The 15,993-nt window shown below is 39.0% G+C and overlaps 1 protein-coding gene across 1 annotated transcript in view; it reads right to left on the bottom strand.

Annotated features, from left to right (window-relative positions):
• The window catches only part of CNTNAP2 (contactin associated protein 2), a 1,099,877-nt gene that overhangs the window by 796,871 nt on the left and 287,013 nt on the right, over positions 1–15,993 (bottom strand). The gene's annotated exons all lie outside the window — the stretch shown is intronic.

Below are 15,993 nucleotides of genomic sequence, written 5' to 3'. Positions count from 1 at the left end.
TCCTACATTCCTAATTTTCAGCCCATTTTCTAAAGATAATCTTAGTTGTACCCATTATCATCTCTGCTTTAAGAAAAATAAGGCTTTTAAAAAGAGAAGCTAGAGATTAACCTATACCAAATATTCAGTTTTAGTAGGTTTAGCAAAATATTACAGTAAATAAAAACTCTTCTTTTACTTTAATCTGGCTTTTTCTTTTTTTTAGTTGAAAAAAAAATTCTTATTTCTACCACCATTAAACCTCTTTCTACTCTTACTCTAGGCAGAACACCACAATTTGTTTTCCACATAAATTAATCTGCCACAGAAGAGTTAAAGATTAATTATCTTTTTCCAATTTGTACAGAAGTACTACATAAGAACTCATCACTAAAAATAATTAATATTAAAAAGGCATTAAAATTATAGAAGGAAAATTACAATATTCTTCCAAAGGGTACACCTTTGTAATGTAAATATGCATTACAAGGGTATCATAATTACTTCATTTACAATGATAATATCTTAATTCATCATCAATAACGTTTATAATTTAAAAGAAGTTGCAGACACAATAATCATTAAATCACACCTGTAAGTAAGAGTAGTCTGACTGAGATGAATTAATTCTTCCAGACTTCTATATTTTAAATCCATAGTATGTATTCAATAATGTATGGATGTACCTGCTGGCTAAGACTCTGCTGTTTTTAATATTTCCCCGGTTGCTCAGTGAGGAACTGTTTTGGAAGCAAAGGCCAAAGCAAATAAACAAGCTAAAACTGCTACAGAGAACTGAGAACAGAAGTCTTACGAAATATGAAATACTTCAGTGGAATCAGATGTGCATTACTGCCAGAGGAATTCATCCAAAATAAGTAGCAAGAGCTTGAAGAACGTGAGCCCTGTTCGAGAAGAGGGGCGTTTATTAACCTCCTAGTAATCAAGGGACACCCTAAACTTTTCTGAAAAGGGCTCTCTCACCTTCTGTCCTGCTGTTGTTTGGTGGCTAAGCAGGAGGAATAAGAGTGCTCAGACATGCAGACTTCTGTTATCTTACATAATTGCAATCTCACAGTTATAGAAGCAGCATTTTAATTAGATGTTACCAGCAGTAAGGAGCTGGCTCCCAGCAAGGCCTGCCAGCAGGCAGCAACACTGGCCGCTGCTGCAGAGCACATCTGGCAACTGGCTTGGCAAGTATATTTATTCTGGTGTCTGTGCAAATACGTACTGGTGACTGAGGAGCCACAAATAGGGAAACACTGGACTGGAATACGTCGTTCTTCATGAATTAATGTCATTCTTCCCCAAAGCCTGCTCCAGGAGCCAGATTTGAAGCTTGCAGGTTTACTCCTCAGGTCTCTGCAACACTTTCTCAACTTTCAAAAGTTCAAATTAATTTTAACGTCAGGCTTTCCTATGTAATAAGGTATATTGCATCCCACTCAGAAGAATAACATATGGAAGATAACGTGCTACGCCAGTCCCGCTGAAGATCCATTCCACATTTTAAATGGCAGGTAAGCAATACAGAAACCTTACACCAGTACTCTGCTAATGTAACCTTTAGCGCTAATGATTTAAGCCTATATTCACACAGTTTCCTTTTTAAGAATAGTTAGGTAATCAACTTCTCCATCTGGCTTGAAATGTTTGTTGACAAGTTTATAACTAAATATTGTCAGCCTTCAAGTGTGATGAGATATACAAATGAATAAAAAGGACAAACAGCTTTTGCAGTCAGTTATCAGTTGCGTCAGCCAGATGATGCTTTAGATCCAGGATGACATTTCTAGCAGCTGCAAAAGGATGTCAGCACTGCCGTCTCATCGCCAGCACTAAGGATCTCAAACCAGAGGAACCCAAAATTCAGTTTTTCTTACTGTAATAGCCATACCTCTTCTCAAGTAGTTTGGGAACCTAGAGATCCCACATTGCAACTGTAATAGCCAAGTTATTAATTATGCTGTTGCAAGCCTTGCTCAGGGCTTGGCTTTGGCAGAAAAGGATTCTTCTGTGGTCACTGTCCGGTCTCATCTCAGACTAGGGAAACCCTTGGGAGTTTCCCTAGGATGAGAAAGCAATTTCACTGTTCAGCACCAGCGTTGGCTCATACAGTGTAAAAGTAGAAGTGAACAAGCTGTGTTGCAGCTCAGCCAGGAAAGAATATGATTAAAGGCAGAGACAGCAACTTCTTAGATGAAGTTACAACAGGTACAGTCACAGATGTTAACTCATCATAGTGATTCCAATTTAATCTTTCTGTAGCACTGACATTTTAGTTGCCAGTACAAGTCCCAGAGTGAGCAAGATAACTATGTTTTCTCCATCACCAAGCCTGGCAAAGCCCCATATGGACCCAAGAGCTCTGAGGGAAGACCGCTTTTCGCACTTGCAGAGAGACATTCCTCCTCACTGAGCTACAACCAATGGGAGCATCCTGCCACTTTCATTTGAGATAAGCTACACAGCCCGCTGGGGCACCCAGCTGCTCCCAGTTCAGCTGGGGCCTTAGCAGCTCCCATCCTCCCTGCTCTCAGCAGCTTCATTCCTTTAACTTAAGAGGCTCTGACACAGGCTTCTCACTAATCACCACACACCATCACCTCCATCAGTCCAAGCACTGACTGCGTTTTAGTGTCATCATTCAGGCGCTTCCAGACTCAACAGCTTCTTTGGGACCCGGCCAAAATTGTACTTCCAAGAGACCTGCTTTTTGTGAGAGATGGATGAAAAATTGAGAGTGAAAAACCCCTTCTGAAGCTTTGCTATCCTTCCTTCCATATCCTGTGTCTGCTAGTCAGACTAAATCCCAATGCTGTTGGCAATTCCACAATGACATTACAAGAGAGAAAGGTGAGACTGAAAACACAACAGCTACGTATGCCAAGCTGACGGCTTCACGACTCTTTGCTAAGGGGGAATGTCATCCTGCATTCTCCCCCACCCTCAAATATTTATTTCTCAATAAGTAAGAAACAAAAAGCATGAACAATCCATAAAAATCTCAAAACTTTTACAGAAAAAAAAAAGTTGATTTATCGACCACAGTGGAAACAGAAAGGGAGAGGTGTAGAGTGAAGTAACAATAGTCATTTATGAGAGAAAATGACCATGGAAGAAAAACACGTGAACATTAACTGAAATATTCCTCATTCAATATTTCCTTTCCAGCAGGAGATATCTTTATAGCTCCTATATACGCGAAACTACATACCTAGTTGGATGAGAGACCATTTCAGGTGTAATAAACTATCTATTACCTGAGTAGCATGACAGTAAAACAGTGAAAAACCCCACACTGCTACCCAGCAGCTTGCACAGCATTTTTCTTTCAGAACAGAAGACTTCAGGGCTTAAGACTTCTCCCTCTCACCTCATTATTTCCCATTTTTGCTTTTATCTACTTAAGGGGAAAAATGAAGAACTGGTATTCAATTTAATAACGACACAACAACGTTATTGTTGCAGAAACACCCCAGTAGATGAAAGCTACGATGGAAAGTGGTGGCAAGGAGGCCAAAACCAGAAGGGGGACACTCTTCTTGTTATGAACATAGTTCCAGTAGCATGACAGTAAGAATAAGAAAGCGCTGTTACTTTTGGCTATGAAAAATAAAATGTAGCAGTTGCCATTCGTCATAGTTGAACTGTGAGTTAGCAATTTAACTGTTGTAAAAAACATTAATGCAGAAAAGATTAGGGTTTTTTTTCGTAACGCAAATAAATTATTAATCCTGATGTCAATAACACAATTTTAATCTCATTAAAGAAGGTTTTTTTTTGTTCCTTAAGTATGATTACAAATTCACAGCTAGATTAATCTATTTCATTTGACAGTAGAGATTTTCCCAGCTTTAGCTAAATCCACTTTGGAAGACAGGGAAAACAGACCCTGTAGGATACACATTTGTTTCATTTTTATTCGGTTGTCTGGTTGGGTTGGGATTTTTGCATTATTAGCTCGAGTATTAGTGCTCCAATTCCTATTAACACGTCCTAATTCTGGAGGGTCATTATTTTTTTTTTTTCTGCGTTCATGAGCAAGCTTTGGAGACAGAAAAGGTAATTGTGACAGAAGAGCCAAGTAGCCCGGCCTACCATGTTATCATTCTGTTATACTTTCTTTTCCTTAGTTCCATCTACACAGTCATTGGAACAGTTCCTTAAGGAAGTCCAAGTAAGCCATATAGATAATAGTAAGAGTGTCTGTATGTGTTTATATAAAAATCTCAATGGGGGAAAAAAGGTGGCAGCAAGGCTTTGAAAACAATGGGAGGGGGGGAAATCAAATTTAAAGACTGAATCAAAATTGGGAACCATTTTCTCCCAACAGCTCCTTCCCTCTGCAGTTAGATTTTAAAGTCTTTACATGAAATGCATGGAAATATTTTGAAACTTTTTGTATATTGAAATGCAAAGTCCTTACACAGGACTAAAGAATGTAAGTCAAAACTATTAGCGAACAAAATGTATCCTAAGAACATACAGCTTAGAAAAGTACTCATAGATGAAAGAAACATTTGAGTCATATTGGAAGATAGCTGAATATGGACTCCAGTAAAACAACACAAACAGCAGAGCTATGAAATCAGCAGGTACTTAAACAGGGGAACATCAACACTGGGCAAGGTATTACCTCATCGTCCACGCTTCAATGAGAGCGATGGGAATAACGTGTCCAGTTCTGTCGCTGCTCCTGAACGTTTCTGAACACCTTTGAAACATTTGGGCAATATATTACATAAGCCATGTGGAGAGGAAGAGGGGAGGGGAGAGAATGGACAGACCCAAGATGACAAAAACCACCCAGACTACTTCACGGAGAAAGGAACTGGGTTGTTTTTATCTGTGGGAGAGTGAAGGGGACTTGATTAGGAGCTTAGAGTTCCTACGTGCAGAAAGACATTGTGACAATAGGCAGCCCTAACTGAGAAGGGAAGACATAACACCTCTAACACCTCCAGCCCCTCCATGGCAAGGTTCACAAGAGGAAACCAGGACTGTTCTAGGTGCCTTCTCTCAAGTAAAAAAGTATTTGGTCCGTTTCCACAAGGCCTCAGCAGCTACATTTCAGTGGCTGTAAAAGTGAGGTACTAACAAGATTATAGAGATCTCATAAAAGCCAGACTGCAAACTACCCAGCGCAGTTCTCCTAACGTATTTTGTTTCGCTTTGCTTTTGCTCTGCACGTTCATCAGAGCTATTCCACAGCAGCTTCTCCTGAACCAAGGCAGCCAATCTGCCCTTCCATGGAAATACCTTTACGATACAGGTTACAGAGCAGGAGGACATCACGTAGCATGTTTTCACTGCGACTCACCTCCCACCGAGCAGCAGGTAGCATAACATTAATATATAACCTCAGCCCCATCAGGGCTTTCCCCACGTACACCAAGCTTTCCATGTTTAAGATGAGCTCGTCCATCACCTCCTATTTAAGGCCTGCATGGAAATCCTGTCTAGACATTAAGTAGCCATATACATTCAAAGTTTAATTCCAAGAAATTAACTGGAATATATTTTAAAAGAGAACAAGAAAAAAAGCAGCATTTTAAATTGAGCTGCCAGAGGAGCAGCACTGTCCAGTCCTCCCTTGCAGTACCACCCAGTTTCCATTTTACTCTCTCATCTCCTTCTGTGAACTGTTTAATTTCACAAATCCATCTCCTTTTCATTCTACTGAATTTAAGGCATTTCAGAGTTTTTGATAGCCAAAAAGATCCAAGGAACCACTACAGAAATCAGAAGAGATACAATTCTGACCTCGGATTTAGCTGAAGGAGACCTGTCGTCTCTAACGGCCACTCACATTCTGTTTCGGGCTACGTACAGCCCTGCCCGTTGGGACCATCTCAAACGTGGCTCGCACAGTTTGTTTTCCATTACCCAGTTCTTCATGTTTTAGGTGGATTAAAAAAAAAAAAAAATCCCCTTTGCTTTTATTGACTCGCATTCAAGTCACTTAAATGAGAATGCATTTCCACTCTGCATTTTAGCTGGTATCATAGAGAAATCCTGCAAAGGGACTAGCTTGGATAAGTTGTTTTACCGGTGCAAATACAGGGTGGGGAAAACATTAGTCACACATACAAAAATGCCTCATTTTAGAAACTCGTCAGGAATTGTGATCACTGTCTAATGATCCTTTCACAAAACAGATCAGAGGCTTCCTACGTGATTTCACTTAGGTAAAGGCATCGCTATTGTTTCTGAAAAAAATATGGCTGCATCTGCCACATATAAAATACTATTTCCAAGTATAGCATTAAAGTAAACTTTTTTTTTCCCCCTCTCTTCAGTGTCAGATCTCTTCAGAGGGCAGTGTCTGACCTGCTGTATGGACACAGTACTTGTGGCTCGCCCATTCTCTGCAGGACTGCAGCCTCTATTAATATTCTGCTGCTGCCTTAAGAGGGGTCTGCACTCTGGCTCCCAACGTCACAGCACACCTTGCACCGGGACCTGCTCATTCTAAGAGGAGAAATATTTGCCTTTTATTCTGAGAAAGAAGTTGTTGTTTGCGGTCAAGCAAGTGGTCCCATCCATCCAGGTGGATGAATGAGAATTTCAGATCAAAAAAAGTGCATAGATTGGCTTTCTGAAGTCCCCATCCAAATCGATATTTTTTCAATTTTCCACTACAAAGACGAGGGCGCTGTCATTTCGGCAGCCGTCACAGGGAATGCTTTTGTCTGTGGATTTTATCACTTTGAAAAACATTCCCGGACAAAGACCACAATCTCTCACCCCTGAAGCAGCCAGTGCTGGCCATAGCTAAATACATCGCTTGCTGGTCAGCCAGGACACTATACAGGCCACTTGACCATCCTTCGCTCACATTTATTATGCATTAGGATATATTTTTCATCTCGTTTTACCTTGCAACTCTCACTGGCATCTAAACCTGAAATTTGTTGAGCAGTTAATCCAATTAAAATTTCCTTTTTAAGCTTCTCACACTCCTTGTATGCTGACTCCTTTTAATTAATACTGAGGGAGTGCTTTGTTTACCCTTCTGGATTACAGCCTCCAGCATGTCTCTGAAGTGCTTTTGTCACTGGCAAAAAGCAAAATCCTCGTGCCCTGTGTTCTGGCATCATGCCTTTCCTTTTCTCAGGAACTCAGGTCCTTTACAGTCAGCTTGCGCCCATTTGAGAGGCATTACAAGTTACCTGGAGGTGGGCCTGTTATCTAGATAAGTAAGTTTACTGCCATTTATCCCTGTGAAATTGAAGTCTTTCTGGCAACTTTTTCTTTTTTCTCTTCCCCTTTTCTGAGGGCATGGGGCAGGGGAAAAATTTCTCCCCCTTCCCTTTCACCCTCCTCATTCTGTAATCCTTTGCTATTTAAAAATTAAGAAGAAATGGAAATAGTCTGGTTTTTGTTAGATGTGTCTTTTCAGGTTTTCCAGCTAGCTTGTATTATCTTGGTAATCTGAAGTGCTACCCACCATCTGCTCCAAACAAGCAGATGACTGCTGGTTGCCACCATGTGTGTGCGTGTGTGTGTGTGTTTATACACTGTTTTAATGGTTAGTTGGGAGTGAATAGAATCAATCATTAAAAGTTTTCATACCATACCAAGACAGTAGTGTGCTGCCTTTAATTTTGTTTTTCCTACCACAGAGGAAGTTCTGAGTGTCCTTTTAAACCTCCTCATTCTCCCAGAGAAGCTTCCTAGCTAGTTTTACAGATTCTTCAGCTATTGAGTCCAAGATTTTACTGTTCTGAGAGACAGCAGGTCAAATCTTCAGATGAGCCACAACTTAGAATACTTGTTTAAATTCTACATCTGAATAACGAAGACTGTAAATTCTCTAGAATAAGGATGAACTATTACTATATTTTGACAAAATGCTTTGTGCAGTGGGACCTCCTTCTGAGCCCTCGTAGGGCTTAGATATTATTGATTAAAACCAACCAACCCCTCCCAAATATCTTATTTGAAGTCTCTTATCTTCAGGGAGATTCCAGCTATTTCAGGAAATTACTCATCTCTAAGGAGCATATAGCTCCAATAGATCAGGAAACCCCTAAATCAAAATACATCCTTCTGTTACTGCCTTAATTTAGGAACACACACAAATGTGGTTCTGATCTGTTCCTACCAGACCAGGACACAGATACTCTCATCACATGGCCAGTGTGACAAGAAACATGTTTATTCAAGAACTGATTCTTCTATCGTGCAATTAAGAGCAACAAATTGGACGCTTAGCTTTTAGATATGAACATACCAGTTATGAGGGGTACCGGTCTCAGGATACCAGGGCGAGCGAGGGAGGCGATGCAACCTCTCTCCCTTCGGGGGAACGGTAGGAAGACTCTGGACGGCTGCAAAGCGAGGGCAGCGACGAGAGGGGCACGCAGCAAACAAACTCTCCTCAGCAACCGTCAAAGACTTGGTGTCTTTTAGCCCTAGCTGGAGTTGCCTGGAGAGAACGGCAGTCAAGCTACGGAGGTCACACTCAGATGACTTTTAATCACTGAACTCAATTCTACTCATAGCCAGTTTAACAGCAAACACGCACAGAACCAGTTCATAGGGAAAACAGTCTTAGCTGCAATGCCTTTTAGCAAGATGATAAAATGAAGAAAGAATCACCCAGTTGAAGAAAAAAGTTGTCTGGATATAAAATGCAGTGGAACTAAGCAGACTAAAACAGTAATAAGCTACCTATAACAGCCTTGAGAAAAGATATTTAAGATTAGCTACATTGTTTATAAAACCCGTTAAAAAAAAAATGTTCTAGTTTTCTTATTTATTCATTTGGTGAATTGCTACGAGACTATTAACTTACTTTTCTGTTCTCCTTTCTGCTCAGGGCTGACAGTTTGCTGGTGGGACTTCCTTAACTTTTTCCTAATGGTCCTTAGTTTTTAGTAAAGGGATCCTCCCCTTCTGATCCTATGGCCCAGATGTAATTTTCATTAGCAGACATATTACTTTGAATGGAAAGGATTAAATCATCCTTTTAAGTTCACATTTGCAAACATGAAGCTCTCACAGATACGTGTATTTTTAGATTATTATACTATTCCTCGTTCCCACAAAATCTGTTCTAAAGCAAACTGACAGAAGCCTTTTGCCTTTACTGCTACTACAGTCTGTGAAATGGATGCTGCAGTTCTCCATTACACACAGTATATGGCAGGGAGGTTATTTAAGGGAAAATCTGTGGAAGGCTTCCCAGAACTCTGCAGTATGCACCACATGCATCAATTATTTTGATGCTGCATTCTCCAACAGATAACATCCCACTCCTTTATCAGGAGAATGAAGACAGAGCACTAGATGCATATGGACCTCTGACCTCAATTCTTAAAGACTACTTAATGAATGTTTCAACCTGTATTTAAGTCACAGTCTAAGACAGTACAGATACTTCTATGCGCTCCAAAACCAACATAGCTACCAACTTTCTCCATAAGACCCACCCTCTGAAAGTCTAGAAGCGATATCAGTCATAGGCCAGAATACTGTAGCCTGAACTGCCAACAGAAGCTAAAAGTAATCACCATCCTCCCGTCTTTAACATCGCACTGTATGCATGGATACAGGTCAGTCTATCTTCCAGAAACAGATTTTACCTGATCCCTGGCCACATTCACGGGCTGAGCCTCAGAAGACAAAAACTAGACCAAGGAAGGTGAAGGAACAAATCATATGCATCATATTTCTAAAAAGCACCCTATTTAAATATAGCACTCAAGGAGAGCAAAACTTATAACTCATTCTGAAAAGAAAAAAAAAATCTAGTTGAAAAATTCTGTCTTTTTCTGGTATACAGTATTTAGCACAAACTTTAGTTATAATGTTATGCTAATTTCTTTTCAGAAAATTCTATTTTCTTTAAGCTAAAAATAAAAGGTTATGCTTCAGAAACAACCCCCTTTTCCCTTTCCCACTCATTCCTCTTACCGTTTCCCAAAAAAACCCCAAGAGCAAGTGCCTAGAACTTTCCTAAAACTTTCACTGTATTCTAGTTGAACTACTGAATCTGATACATAGACGTTCATTATTAAAGCAATTGGCCTTGCTGGAAGGAGTGTGCCATGCAAGAATCCAAACCTATCTGAGATGTCAAATGAGGGAAGCTTCCACTCAAGAGACTGAAGTCCACAATTTTAAGTCTTGTCATCAGCTTCACATAGCTCCAACTACCATGAATATCTAGTTTAAATGTCACAAAATTAGGGTGGAGATAAAAGATCCAATGACTAAAACAGTTAACTATTCAACATCAAAACAAGATCAAAAATAACATTTCTGAGCACTAAGACCTCAGAGCACACTCTGACCGTATGTCCCTGTTGGAAGAGGATCGAGTGCAGACCTCACCAACGTCCTGGTTTCCACAGTGAGGACGTTTGGCTTCGTGTGCCAGAAGGAAAAGTAGTATACTCAGTTCAGACAGCCGGAGGACACAAGCATAAAGACTTACTCATCTTTAGACACAGACTTAGTCACCTACGAGATTCAATGTACAATCCCTTTGAATGAACACAGAATACCAGCTTCACGCAGCATCACAAGGTCACAGCAAGAACTAATGAACAGATTAGTCTAAAGCTTCTATAGGGAGCTATATAAAAACTACAAAAACGCTGGAATTGATAGTGAAAGGCACGCTATAACTCTGCAATGTCAGATTTGATTAACCTCAAACTGTAGGACAAAGAAGAAAAATATTGCAGAATAACAACAGGCCACAATTATGGTTTAAAATGGGAATCTTTGCATGGAGCAACCATTTGACTCCATAAAGTAGGTTCTACCACTTCCTATCCTCACCCGGATTATAACTTGCTTTCTACAACCAAGCAGGGAGAGCTCATGCACATTGCACACACACAAACACACAAAGTATTAGTAAAGCATTTCAGGCAAGTCAGAAACGACCTTGCTGTCATTTAAAGATACCAGCAAATACGACACGCATTTACATTCCTGGCCTTGACTATCAAGATAATCATTATAATTCATTCCTCCTGCAGCAGGAAACATCTCCTGATATCTTTTGTTAAAGATAGGCTTTCTCACACAATTTCTTCTTTAAAGTCAAAGTGATAGCTGTGCATTTAGACTTTAATTGTTTAGCGTACTTCTAAATTCACGAATAAATTTTACGCTAGCTGTAGAAATCTATTATTTATTAGCACAAAGCAGACTGTGTAGAGAGCTGAAGGTTAAAGATGATCAGTACAAACAAAAAAAGAGAAACAGTTAAATCAGGACATTATTAATATTTATAAGAAATACACTCTGCCAAAAGGCGATTATTGTCTTTGATAAAATTAAAGGAATGGGGGAAAAAAATGCAACCCAATGGACATGAATTGTGAAGATTTCAGACAGCTTGAAGTGCACTTTCTCACGAGAGCTTATTAAAGTGAGGAGTTTTGTTTAGAAAGGAATATTGTGACATGAGTAGAAAACTGACTTAGACCAGAGGCCCCCCCCCCCCCCAAAAAAAAAAAAAAAAAAGTTAAAATTCACATACGATCAGGTGAGCAAGTACCACCATACCTTGGTAAATAAAACACTGGCAGCTAGTGCACCATGTCCTAAAATAGTCTAAAGAAACTAGAGTGCAATAAAGAAATTCTCAGATGAAAATCTGCTTTTTGGAGGAGGTGTAATGATGACAAACACGCATGTCTAGGGCAATTAAAGATCCATGCAAAAAAGTTCTCAGTGAAAACTAGAACAACTAAATGAAATATATGTTCAAAAAAACAAACATCATAAAGTTAAAGTTAATATTTTCCTTTGCCAGGAATGCAGAGACAAAATGAACTAATACCAAGTAACAAGATGATGCTATTTTATAAAATAATGCTCTAAGGAAGCTGTAGAAAGAGCTGTCATAAAGAAAAAACCCCATACCACCACATTTTGGCAGATTATAAATGAAGTTTTAGCCTTCAGTTCCTATTAAGATTTTGCTTTACTGGAGGGGACACACTTGGCACTGGAGATAACTGAAGAACTCACTTTATCAAAATAAATACCAGCCTGAACCCTTCCTCCCCCTACTTAAAAGTTACTTAAGTTATGGTAACAGAATCCTGGTCATTTCTCCCTTTTCTTGGAGACTGAAGAACATCCAAAAATACTGCCAGCTTAAGTGGGGAAAGGTATTTTTTCCTTTCTGAAAAACAAATGTCAAATCTCCCCTCGCCCATCCCCTTCTCAATATTTTTTCCAGGACTGGAAATATTTCATTTAGGATAGGACCATTCAGTTTCCCTAAGTGAAGCAAACACAGAAAATACTATAAATCTTTTGAGAATACCAGGTTTTAATCACATTTTTATACTCTGTCAAAAAAAAAAAAAAAAAAAGGAAAATAAATAAACATTCAAATGCTTAAATGCTATCTCCTAACATAGTTCCCAAACATTTGGTGAAATACCCACTCTTTGACAGGAAACCACCTATGACACTTAAAGGAATTTTGATTTAAAGGAGTCTTAAGTATTGCTATAAGGATTACCTAAGAGTTTTCAGAACCAGTATGAATTGAGATGTTTCCAGATCTGCACCCAGCAAACAAGCAGGAGTCAGCTGGAAAGCCCCAGCTGGGTTCTCCCCAGGCTTGTTCAACATCCCCAGCCTGGGATTTATCTGCTAAATTCAAGATGCCTTGGGAAGAGCTCAGGGATGAAAATGCGACTTAATACTACATGTGAGACTCGGCAGAGAGGCTCCAGCTGCCTTGCCCATGCCTTTCCTTAGGCGAGGGCTCTACGCTGAATACCAAACAGCAAGAGCTCATCTGACACGAGAAAGCAAGCAGACATTTGCCCTCGTTTTGCCCTTTAACAAAATTGAAAAGCAGATCTGCTTAATAGGGAAGTGACATTTTATCTAGCCAGTGTTTAGACTGAACAGCATGCATTCAGATATAACCTCATTTTATTTTCTCTAAATCTAATTACTCTATTAGTTTAATAACACATATTAACATTATTAATCTAAGTCACAGATGTTACTAATTTACCAAGTAAAGCATTATCAACATTAAAAAAAAATCCAAGAGATTGATATCAAACATATCTAGTTCCTAACCTACTTCAGGGTGTGAAAGTAAATTAGAATCACCAATTGTTTTTAATCACATATTTGTAATTATGAAAAGCATTTTTAAAATGTCTGCAAGTGCCTCCAGCAGGGAAGGGGAAGGCAAAAGGCATTTAAATTTGTGTGTGTTCATGTGTTTACATGCACACGCACAAGCTGATTATATAACAAGTAATTATATTCAGTAGGATTTCTTGAGACATATGTATATGCACATATGTGCATATACATACACATATGTATGTAAAAATAGGACTCAGTGAGAAAAACCAAAAGACACTGGAACGACTCACATGCAACCCACTAGATGGAATTTTAGTCTTTCTAGTGGACTATCAAGAAAAAACAGATGACAAGGAAAGGGGTTGGGGCAGGGAGCTATGAGACTAAAGTAACTAGCAAAGTTCTTTGGAGACTGATTGAAAGTCTGTTCCAGATAGACTTGTTTTAGGACAAAACATTAAAATAAGCTTGCCTTAAAAGCTTTCTAAATCTTATTGCACTACAGACGGCTTGAAAGAAAAGAAACACTGAAGTGCCATTAAGTTCTGTGCTTCTGACAGCCCATGAGTTCACACAGGTTCAGCTCTGAAGGTATTACGCTTGGCACAAGATAGAAAAAATTGCTTTTTACAAACCTGCATTAAGGTATGGGACAGCAGTGCCAAAAAGAACAAGCTATATTTTTACTACTTCAAAGGACAAGTCTCTGCCACAGTTACCTTCCTTAGCAGTGTCCTAGGGAAGTGCCAGGCTCCAGCTCAGCATTGCAGCTGCATCTTGCCCTTACGAGGGCTTGGATTTTCTTCATACCTTTCGAAAGCCACTAACTGCAGCTTAATCCAGAATCAGTCTCACAAAAGCTTCTTATAGAATAAACCTTGTACAAAGGACTATAAGACATCATAAGGTATTTAAAAGTGACATTTAAAAAGGTTAAAAGAATAGAGATTAACGCAACTTGCCGTTGTTATGACAAACAAAAATTACAAGACATTGAATCTCCTTGAATGACTAAATATTGACCAAGTGTCTCCCATTAAATTTGAATGGGGATAAAATTTATGATCTATGCCTAACCAAAAGAATCACTTCAGAAGGAATTTTATCTACAAAATAAAGAGTTAAGAAAGTATTTTCGCTAACAAACATTTCTTCCATGCTCCAGATCCAGTATCTAGGAATTTAAATAGTCGTATTTTTAAATAAAATGAAACTTTTCACCACAGTAAGTTTAATGATGACAACTGAAGGGCCACCCTCCGCCCCAACCACTGCATAGCACTATTTTAAGATTATATTCCATTAGTGAAGTGAATTTAACTTGTATTTATCTCATTCTAATTTTGTAGGAGGGAGATGATGAAGGGAAAGGAGCAAGTTCACAGCATACAACATTCATCAAAACAAGCACAAGGCTTCAGGGATTTTATTCTGTAACCAGAACAAAGTGACAACAGAAGTAACTCAAGCCACATTTAAATCTGGAAATTCTGTCTAACAATAAAACTGATTTTACTTCTCTCCCTCAAAGTTGAGTAAGATAACTGTCTTCAACTAAGTAATTTTAAAGATTGCAACAAATGTTTTTCAAATGAATCATCCCCACATCCCATGAGAAATAGCCCTTAGGGCAGAAAAAAAAAATTTTAAAAAAAAGGTATTTTTCCTAACTGACTACTCTTTTAAATTAAGGGGAAAGGGCTTTGCTTCTTTGCTTGCAAAGATCACATGATTCTTTGCCACCACAGCTACAGTGAATTACTTAAATCCAGTCCTTTGTGCTTTTATTCTACAGATCTATTTTGAAGCTATCAAGTCTCATTCTCATCTTCCAAGTTCACATATCCAGTCAGAGGATCTTTTTTTTTTCCAATATGTTGGCCCAAAAGGAAAAGCAGAGAATATCTACAGTGCCTCCCTCTCCCTTCTGATGTTATTTTGCAGTTGTGAAGCTACTATCAGTTCAAGAGGGACATGTTTTCATTTTAGTTTTTTTCATCTCATATCCCCAAAGCCCCTTTACACTAAAGCTCTAAATAAAAAAGTTTTTTTGTATTTATACAGTATTCTGCATCCACTGCAAAGTTAAAAAAAAAAAAAAACAAATCATGGTGCTGTTTTTCCTATTTAGATGGATCCAAACCATACATATATATAGGAACGTGGAATCAAAAGCCCTTGCTCTCTGCTATCACACACAGAAAATTCACCTTATTCCATTTGGAAAGCTAGTACAGAAATGCATATCTCTGTTGGGAAGCTCATCTGATTTTAAGACCATGTTTATTCACGACCAGTTAATTAGTTCTCATCTTTCCCAGAAGTCCAGTCGTCAGTTCCTTTAAAGCACGCAGCATAACCTTAGCTAGGACGCTTCCTTCACATCTCATCCCAAAGACTTTCGGCTCTCCTGAAATTCTTAGGTTTACCAGGTGAGAGCAGGGTAAAACATGCTCTATAGCCCCTCTGGTCCCCCCACAGCAAGCCAGCTCGATACACTAGTTGGCGATAGGAGATGAAGTCACATCTACAGAGCTAGAACTCCTCTGCTGCCCTTCCCGTTTGAGTGAGGACCCATCTGTCCTGCCTGGTTATCATCTCTGTAGGACTGCTTGAATTCAATGATGAAGAGATGATGATAGATGACTCTCAAGAGTTGGGTTAGCGGGGTTTTGTTTTGTTTTTGTCAGTTGGAGCAAAAAGGTGGAAAAGAAATTTGAGCAAACTTAAAAGACACAGCTGGCATTAGAATGAATGATTAACAGAAAAAAAGATGTTACCTGGATTAAAGAGAAAAATTAAGTATTGATACTAAGTAAAACATTCCACATTATTCTAAAGAAAACAGTTCCTTTTCCCTTCTTCCAGTGTTGCATTATTCTTCTCCAGAGAGATAATTCACTCATTCCAACTTTATAA

This window comes from Rhea pennata, chromosome 2 (genome assembly GCF_028389875.1).
Source record: "Rhea pennata isolate bPtePen1 chromosome 2, bPtePen1.pri, whole genome shotgun sequence".
NCBI lineage: Eukaryota > Metazoa > Chordata > Aves > Rheiformes > Rheidae > Rhea > Rhea pennata.
Note: the sequence above shows the minus strand (reverse complement) of the source record. Positions and strands in the feature narration are given on the sequence as shown.